The sequence below is a fragment of the Magnolia sinica genome, chromosome 8 (assembly GCF_029962835.1).
Source record: "Magnolia sinica isolate HGM2019 chromosome 8, MsV1, whole genome shotgun sequence".
Classification (NCBI taxonomy): domain Eukaryota; kingdom Viridiplantae; phylum Streptophyta; class Magnoliopsida; order Magnoliales; family Magnoliaceae; genus Magnolia; species Magnolia sinica.
Window position 1 is genome coordinate 35,694,723 of NC_080580.1, and position 10,206 is coordinate 35,704,928.

The 10,206-nt window shown below is 36.1% G+C and overlaps 1 long non-coding RNA gene across 1 annotated transcript; it reads right to left on the reverse strand.

Moving 5' to 3' along the window:
* Positions 1-8,265: 8,265 nt before the first annotated feature.
* Positions 8,266-9,520, reverse strand: LOC131253971 (uncharacterized). The gene is made up of 3 exons (XR_009175396.1): positions 9,336-9,520; positions 9,010-9,210; positions 8,266-8,921 (listed from the first exon to the last, which is right to left on the reverse strand). It is a non-coding gene; the product is annotated as an uncharacterized LOC131253971 (long non-coding RNA).
* Between the last annotated feature and the right edge of the window lie 686 nt (positions 9,521-10,206).

Consider the following 10,206-nt stretch of genomic DNA (forward strand, 5'->3'; position numbering starts at 1 on the left):
GATGGCTAAGCTCGGCTTCATCCGTGGAAGCCATCTTCTTCCCTATGAGAGAAAGAAATGTGGAAATGGAGAAAATCACCGCCATGAGCTCGAAAAGAGCCATTTGTGCGAAACAAGATGGAGGGATAAAAGGGGTTGTTGAGCTTTGAGGTTTTTGAGACACAAAGAAATGTTTGTGTACTCAAATGAGAGGGATTAAGGGTGAGAGGGATTAAGGGAGATAAGAGATGGGTTTGAGGGATAGGGTGGAGAATGGGTATATAGTGATGGAAAAGAAGAGGATTTGAAATTAGAGGGGAGATTTGAGAGAGAAAAATGAAAATTTTGAGAGATTGGAAAGCTTAGACGTGTGTAAGAGAGGAAAAGGAAGCAAATGGGGAGGAAAAGGGGGTCCCACACCTTTTTGTGGGCCCCACGGTGATGTACACGTGCCGACCCGACCGGCCCGGCACAGCCCGACAGGCCCGCTGTCCAAAATCGGGGATGCATCCCCAATTCGAGGATGCCATCCCCAGTCACTGGACAGTGGGGGATGCCTCCCCAAACCGATGATGATATCCCCCCCAGGACACCGGATGTGTACGGGACCCACCTCGAATCCCTCCGACTTGCGTCGTTTGGGCCCTTGAGTCCGTTTGAAGCATTTTCAGGCCCCATCACGCGTATATTCACACCTTTTAGGTTCTTTGAGTGCAAAACACACCAAATTCTCATCTAAACTTGTTGATTGACAGTCTGTGAAAGGATTTGAGGCCATCTCACATAATCACTAAGGCCTACGGGCCCAGTTTCAATGGTCAATTTCGGTCACTTTCTTTGATTGGCGAAATTGGGCATCATATAACTATTTCTATGTTTCATCGCACCCTCCTAAGTCAAAGTACGTCAGTGTGCATCGTGTTACCATAACCCAGGTCCAGTTTAATCCAAATCATGCTCTGATACTAACTTGTAACGCCCTGAAAATCAGGGGTCAAGTAGAAGCTCAACTCTCGAGTTCCAACGCATCACTTATTCAACATAGATGACGATGGTTAAATGTTATCCATATTAGTGCATTAAACATGAGTGGGATTATACCAAATTAGCATATCATACTCCAAAGACAATTAGATTACACATGTGAAAGACTGATATGTATATAAAGCATATAAGTGATTGTAAGTCCCCAGAGTATGAACGTTACCAGGTTAAACAATTATATCACTACAAGAAATCCCACCTTTACCGACGAAAATTTTCATCGCTAAAAGCCAAAATTTCTTAGCTAAAATGTTTTATCGACGAAAATTTTCATCGCTACATTTGTCGCTAAAAGACCGATGCAAAAGGTTGTTATCGACGAAAAATTTTAATTGTCGGCAAAGGCAAGGTTTTTAGCGACAAATTTTTTCGTCGCTAAAAAAACTTTTATCGACGAATTGTTTTGTCACTAAAATTTTTTTATAAAAAACTCTTAGCAATGAATATTTTTGTCACTAAAAAATAAATGTTAAACTTTTAGCGACGATAGTTTTCGTCGCTAAAAATAATTACAAAATTTTTAGCGACGAATGTTTTCGTCGCTAAAAATTAAATGTTAAACTTTTAGCGATGATAGTTTTCGTCACTAAACTAATTACAAAACTTTTAATGACGAATATTTTCGTCATTAAAAAATAAATGTTAAACTTTTAGTGACGATAGTTTTCATCGCTAAAAATAATTACAAAACTTTTAGTGACGAACATTTTCGTCGCTAAAAAATAAATGTTTAACTTTTAGCGACGATAGTTTTCATCGCTAAAAATAATTACAAAAACTTTTAGCGACGATAGTTTTCGTCGCTAAAAATAATTACAAAACTTTTAGTGACAAACATTTTTGTCGCTAAAAAATACGTAAAAAATTTTTACCGACGAAGATTTTTGTAGGTAAAAATATTTACAAAACTTTTACCTATGAAAATTTTTGTAGGTAAAAGTCTCTTTTAAAAAAATATATATATTCCAGCATAAAATTCCACACAAATTTCCTGATATACACCTGTTACAATATATTTCATCATATTCATCCTGATACACCTGTTATATAATATATTTCATCATATTCACGTTCACATCCATCTAAACCCAAACTAGTAAATCCATCCAAACATCTACATTCATCCAAACACAAAAAATCTTACCCACATCACATTCATTCACGCATAAATACACATAATCTTAACATCATAAACAAAAATACAAAAATCACAAAGATGAAGGCGGAGGTTTAGGTTTAGGTTATAAGTATAGGTTTTGGGATTTGAGAATAAGCTTAGGTTAAGGTTATAAGTTTAGGTTAAGGCTATAAGTATAGGTTTAGGTTATCGGTTAAGGTTTAGGTTTAGATTATAAGTATAGGTTTTGAGATTTGAGAATAAATTTAGGTTAATGTTATAAGTTTAGGTTAAGGTTGTAAGTATAGGTTATAGGTTTAGGTTAAGGTTTAAGTTTAGGTTATAAGTATAGGTTTTGGATTTGAGAATAGGTTTAGGTTAAGGTTATAAGTTTAGGCTAAGGTTATAAGTATAGGTTTAGGTTATAGGTTAAGGTTTAGGTTTAGGTTATAAGTATATTTTTTGGGATTTGAGAATAGGTTTCAGTTAAGATTATAGGTTTAGGGAATTGAGAATACATCTAGGTTTTAGGTTTAGGTTTAGGTTAAGGTTATAGGTTTAAGGATTTGAGAATACATTTAGGTTTTAGGTTTAGGTTTAGGTTTAGGTTATAGGTTTAGGTTAAGATTATAGGTTATAGGTTTAGGTTTAGGTTATGGGTTATAGCTGTAGGGAATTGAGAATAGGTTAAGGTTTAGGTTTAGGAAATCGGGTTCAGGTTGGGGTTTGGGATCCTGTTTGGGTTTGGGATCCTGTTTAGGTTTGGGTTTAGGTTTTAGGTTATAGGTTATAGGTTAAGGTTTGGGTTATAGGTTAAGGTTTAGGTTTAGGTTTAGGTTTAGGTTATAGGTTATAGGTTATAAGTATAGTTTTAGGTTTAGGTTTAGGTTATAAGTATAGGTTTTGGGAATTGAGAATAGGTTTAGGTTAAGGTTATAAGTATAGGTTTAGGTTATAGGTTAAGGTTTAAATTTCAGTTATAAGTATAGGTTTTGGGATTTGAGAATAGGTTTAGGTTAAGGTTATAGGTTAAGGTTAAGGTTATAAGTATAGGTTTAGGTTATGGGTTAAGGTTTAGGTTTAGGTTAAGGTTATAAGTTTAGGTTAAGGTTGTAAGTATCGGTTATAGGTTTAGGTTTAGGTTATAAGTATAGGTTTTGAGATTTGAGAATAGGTTTAGGTTAAGGCTATAAGTTTAGGATAAGGTTATAAGTATAGGTTTAGGTTTAGGTTATAAGTATAGGTTTTGGGATTTGAGAATAGGTTTAGGTTAAGGTTATAAGCATAGGTTTAGGTTATGGATTAAGGTTTAGGTTTAGGTTGTAGGTATAGGTTTTGGGATTTGAGAATAGGTTTAGGTTAAGGTTATGAGTTTAGGTTAAGGTTATAAGTATAGGTTATAGGTTTAGGTTAAGGTTTAGGTTTAGGTTATAAGTATTGGTTTTGAGATTTGAGAATAGGTTTCGGTTAAGGTTATAAGTTTAGGTTAAGGTTATAAGTATAGGTTAAGGTTATAAGTAAATTTTTTTGGGATTTGAGAATAGGTTTAGGTTAAGGTTATAGCTTTAGAGATTTGAGAATACATTTAGGTTTTAGGTTTAGGTTTAGGTTATAGGTTTAGGTTAAGGTTATAGGTTTAGGTTATAGGTTTAGGTTTAGGTTTTAGGTTATAGCTTCAGGGAATTGAGAATAGGTTAAGGTTTAGGTTTAGGAAATCGGTTTCGGGTTCGGGATCGGGTTTAGGTTTGGGTTTTCAAGTTTAGGTTTAGGTTTAGGTTAGGGAGTTGAGATTAGGATTAGGTGTAGGTTTAGGTTTATGGCTTTGAGAATACATTTAGGTTTTAGGTTTAGGTTAGGGAGTTGAGATTAGGATTAGGTGTAGGTTTAGGTTTAGGGATTTGAGAATACGTTAAGGTTTAGGTTTAGAAATTGGGTTCGGGTTTGAGATCGGGTTTACGTTTGGGTTTTAGGTTTAGGTTTAGGCTATGGGTTTAGGTTATAGGTTATAAGTGTAGGTTTAGGTTATAGGTTATAGGTTATAGGTTTAAGTTTAGGTTTAGGTTTAGGTTTAGATGACTTCCATTTTCGTTGTAAATTTAGTAAAAAGATTCATGCTTGTGAGTGACGCTACGAAGGTCGAAATCAAACTCACACATAGAGCTTGCACTGCCGCTCACTCTAGAATGAGTACATTTTAAAGAGAAAGTGAAAGAAAGAGAGAAATGGTGGCGAGGTGACTTTTGGCCCTCTCGAGGAAGAGAAATTAGTGTGGTGATTTGATTTTCCTGATGAGTAGTGAGATTTCAGTCGACGCCGGTTTCCTGCTAAAAGCCTTTCCAAGAAGTTCATGCGCAAGCATGCTGGGTGAGGCCTAACTCAATGTTTGAGAAAAATCCACTCCATCTATACATTTTTGGAGCTCATTTTAGGACGTACAACCAAAACTGAGATGTATCTAACACTCAGATGAGCCACACGAGAGGAAACAGTGGGAATTTAATGAGCAGCGTTGAAGCATTCTTATGGCCATAAATGTTTTGTATCAAGCTATATTTTTTTTTGTTCTCACTTCATCCCATTGGGAATGACCTTAGAAACAGTTTAGGTTTAGGTTTAAGTTTAGGTTTAGGTTAAGGTTATAGGTTATAGTTTTCAACCAAGCTAATATTTGTGTTATTCCTTCTTCAAGTCTAGGTCTGTATGAACTTACCAATATGTTGGATCTCAAATAACTACCATGATGTCGAGGGCACCATCCCCACCATGATGTTTAGTTTTAAGTATTAGTTTTAGGTGTAGGTTTAGGTTTAGGGTTATACTAGGGTCTGCTCCAACAATTTTGAGCTAATACATAAACACGGCCTGTCCAAATGGCCAGGCCACTCCAATGCTGTCTATAGGAAATGGACAGCTTCATCATGGTCATAACAGTGGTTCCCACCTTCCAGGGACCCCCGCTTAACATCCGGATAGCTCCGACGCACATCCGGATCTGTTCCATCAATTTCGAGCTAATACACTTAAAAACAAGCTAGGTATCTATTTTTTCGTGGATGAGAACCAATCTTCCAGACTATTCATCGGGTAGTCCCTACAATGGAATATTCCATCTATACAGTTATTGACGAACAAATGAGATCCAATCTTCCAGACTATTCATTAGGCCATCAACACAAGAAACAATCCCCATTCTATAGGGTTGGGTGTAAAAAATGGGGCCACTAATCAGGCAACACGAGCATCAAACCAACTCTATACAAACTCTTTGCACACGTATGGCCTACCTGATGATCAGATTCATAATAACATTGATTCCACTATAATGAAAAGTTAAACAAACATCCTAAGTGCAGTCTCCTTAGCATTCAGGTGAGAGGAGAAAAAGAAAAATGGTAAGTAAGAGTAGGCCACTTCAAAATCCAAAGGCTATCTCTTGTGATTTTGATAAATCAAGTGAGACACATATTTGTGAGGTGCATCTAATGGGATGAAAGAATTAATCAACCCATTCAAAAACTTGGGCAGGCCACACTTCCTTAAGTTAGAGGTTTGGGGAATATGATTTGACATTGTTATACACAAGGAAGCATTCATCATTTATTTTAGTCAACCATGAAAAGTAGTTACAATACAAGCAGATCTATGGATCTACATAGCCAGTGAAAAGAAGCAATTCTCTTTTCATCTTTATAATCTCAGAACAAAGGAAGTCAAGGAATGATGGAACAAATATCATGGACCAATGGAAATACATGTGTTGTGGATACTGCATCCCACTTATTATATGTTCCACTCCTATTCTCTGTCCAACTCCCAAAATCCACCCTGGAATTGATGAAACTCAAATCATTAAGAGCATGAAGATGAACAATTTCATCTTCCTAGCTTTTAAAAACAAGTAAAACTAACCCCTTTGAAAAATAAAGAAATGAATATAATTCAAATATAGATTTCCTATGTGTTGTTAGGCCAACTATAATAGTTTGTGCAATTGAACTATCCAAGATTTCGTACACAACTATGGAGCTTCGACAAGGTTCATTCTATATCACAAAAGAGGAATCATTAGTAAGATTAGGATTAGGTGTAGGTTTAGGTTTAGGGATTTGAGAATACATTTAGGTTTTAGGTTTAGTTTTAGGTTTTAGGTTTAGGTTGACCCTAAACACGACCCCACCTAACCAAGCTGCACCCCAATTTACAATGGCTTCAGATAATTGCAGTGTCTGTCCAAAAATGACATAAAAGAAAATTAATTACCCTTTGAAGACTCTATATTGTGCTCTGTTGGACTTCTTTTTAATGTACCAAATATGTCCCTTGCATCTCCATCATCATGTGACAGGAACGATTCCACATTATCATCCAAGGAACCAACATCTCCAAAATGTTCCATGTCCTACCATGAGAAATGACAAGAGGTAAGAGATGATCAGATAGAAATTAATGTGTGTGGCTTGTTTCCAAGTTATGTAAATAAGAGAAAATTTGAAACTGCATACCAGCTGATTTGAAGATGAAGCAAGTCTAGCAATTCCATCTGGAACGTACATCATTGAACTTTTAGACATGCTATTATGGAAGACACTCCTAGTTTTAGACAATAAAAAGAAGAAATGATGAAACAAATGTTTTCAAATTTCAAGAAATTCAAAACATTCCAAGAAAAAAAAAAGAATGCAATTCAAGAAATGATGAAACATCCTGTAAATTAAAAACAAAAAGGGCCAGGAACAGAAACTCGCTAGCTGAAATCATCTGAAACCTTGCATGTCTAGGAATCAAGCTCCAAACCCCACTCATAGTTTCATCACCCCCAACAAAAAGCATTCCTGTTCTCAGCAAATAGGCCACAACTGAAATCAGAGCCAGATGTTATGGACATGATCTTACCTCCAAATGCATGAGAGGTTGTCATGTTATGACCCCAACAATCAATCAGAGAGATGTTCATGTAATTCCCTTTAGTTGGGAATCTTAGATCACATAGATGGTGGTCCTTAACGCTAATTTCTCTGTAAGAAGACACTTCCACCGTATGTTAAGGAACACCCATATAACAATCTGTCTTGTCTACTTTATCAGCTTATATATATATATATATATATATATATATATATATATATATATATATATATATATATATATATATATATATATATATATATATATATATGAGAGAGAGAGAGAAATAAATAAATAGACAACATTCAAATATAAAATAGAACCAGCAACATAATATCCAACAAGACAGAGCTTTAAGCTTAAATTTGTAAAACAAGAAAGGAAAGGAATATCCTCACACAAATTTCCATGATTACACTCATTTACCATATGTGTGTGCCAAATCCAAGCTTCTCCACAGATAGTAATTCCAAGGAGAATTGAAAATAAAGCCAAGCCACAGATGGAAATGAGAATTAGTACTATATAACCTACATATTGCCCAATGAGAAGTGAAAATAAAACCAAGCCACGGATGGAAATGAGAACCACAAAGCAAATCTCCCAAACATAAGTACCTGTTTCCGCTTGATTAAATTTTGTCAATTCAATTCATAGTCTAATACAATTGTCCCTAGGATAAGTTGAACCTACAAATTGATGTGCAGGGCCTATTGAGATGTTTTAATGACATTCAATCCTTCCATCAATTCAATCTGATACAAATGTCTCTAGGATGCACTCTAAAACAAAGAAAGAAATAAAGGTGCTTTCAAGAGAACCATTTAAATTAATATGGAATAGGGACCACCAAATGCTAACATGGAAGGAAATGTGTAACATCTCACTTGACCAGATTGCCAACTACAATCTCACTAATAGCTCAAGCCACTCCTCATCCTAAAAAAGCACTAGCCTCAGATATGTAAACCTGCAACCACTCCGCTGATTCATACTATGCATCAGTCCTATACAAAAATTGGCCAAGTTTTACACCAAACCAAAATTTGACTGTCCATTCAATATAAAAATATTTACACCAACTTTGATTGACCATTCAATATAATGCCTTATATCTAGAACTGAGTTGAATTCCATTGCTAATGCCATAAAGAACTATTTGCCAACATGCTAACTATTATAAAAGAAGTAAGACGGAGAGAGCCAATCATGAGGTTCTAAAGGGCTATGGTAAATGGAAGAGCCCTTATGGATTTAGTGATGTAAATGTAGGCAGAAGTAAGACAGAGAGAGCCAATCATTTAAAAAAATCAAAGACACAATCGCTCATCAGTTTTCTTTACCAATTTTGTGCAATCATGTGCTTCAGTAGATAAGCTAGGATCCGGCCCATGATCTTAAGGTTGAGACACATAGTGCCAGTCCAATCAAGTTACAGGTGTCATCATAGTCTTAGTAAGAAGTGTTTCAGAACATAGAGAAAGAAATAGCTATTATAAGAGGCATCACTATAAAAATTGAAACCTGCTCAATCTTGATAAACTTTTCTCGACATGCCCAAGATCAAGGATTAGTCAGATCATAGCCTAATGACAGTAGTGCTAGCTTCTCATTCCTTCTTGAGCCATTTCATCAAACAATTAGCATGCATGAAATACAAGAGGGAGATTGTATTATAAATATCAGCTACATCCACACAAAACACTCCTTATTGAGCCATTTTATCAAATAGTTAGCATGCATGAAATACAGGAGGGAGATTGTATTATAAATATCAGCAACATCCACACAAAACACCCCTTTTGAAGTTGTAAACCTTGCAAAAATGGCATTGAAATCTTCCTTTCCCCTACTCTTAAGATATTGTCCTTTAAATCTATTATACACAGCACAAAGTTAAGTCATTAGAAGACCATTTTCATATGTAATAATAAACTAGAAATCAGGTTAGTTAACCAAGTTACCTTGTGCATCTGGAGCATCTTGAGCCCAAAAATGAGATGATCATCTAGACTTGAGATGATCCGAATGTATGGCCATTCCAAGCATCCAAACAGACCCAAACCCCATTCATTCATTGAAAATCCACATTACAAAGAATTTAAAAAATATATAGACAAAGAAGGTGCCGTAAAAATGCCCCGCCTTCACGCATGCATACATTTCTAAAAAAACAGAGAGAGAGAGAGAGAGAGAGAGAGAGAGAGATTGGAGTCAATGGGGAATATTGTTTCAGGACTAAACTAAAAAAAGAATGAAATGTTAGAACTAAAGAAGAGAGGAAAATTACCATGGAGGTGGGTGATGCATTAGATGCACGGTTAGGGTTTTCCTTACATGGATTTCTGACGATGAGAATCAAGCCTCCCTCGGTGATGAACTGCAAAGGAATAATGGTTTTGAGGTAATCCTGCAGAGAGAGAGAGAGAGAGAGAGAGAGAGAGAGAGAGAGAGAGAGAGAGAGAGAGAGAGAGAGAGAGAGAGAGAGAGAGAGAGAGTTGCTGGAAGATGAGAGATGGAGAGAGAGGGTAGGAGGTGGAGTGAGAGAGAGAGAGAGGGAAGGTGATGGAGTGAAACAGAGAGGGAAAATGAAATGGGCGTGAGCGGGGGGCAATTTTTTATGGAACGGTTCGCCTCCGCATGGACCTAGAGATGGACTATCCCCATCAGGGGCTTTGTGGGGCCCACTGTGATGCACATGGTTCATTCGCTCCATCCATTCCTTTAAAAGATTTTTTTAAAATATAATTATCCAAAAATGAGACAGATCGAAAGCCCAAGTGGACCACATCAGATATTAATGGCTAGTGGTCGATGCTCTATTGGCCCTACAATGATATATGCGTTTCATCCATTCCGTTTATCCATTTTTAAATATTATTTTAAGGCTTGATCCCAAAAATTAGAGGTATATAAATCTCAGGTGGTCCACACCACATGAAAACAATAGTGATTAGATATCCACCATTAAAAATCCTCCTAAGGCCCACTGTACTGTTTATTTGATATCCAATCCGTTGATTATGTCATACAGTCCCAGATCAAGGGAAAAACAAAAATCATCTTGATCCAAAGCTTCTATGGCCCCTAAAAATATTTTAATGTTCGACGTTCACTCAACATTGTTTCTTGAGATTGGGATATACCTCATTTTTTCATCT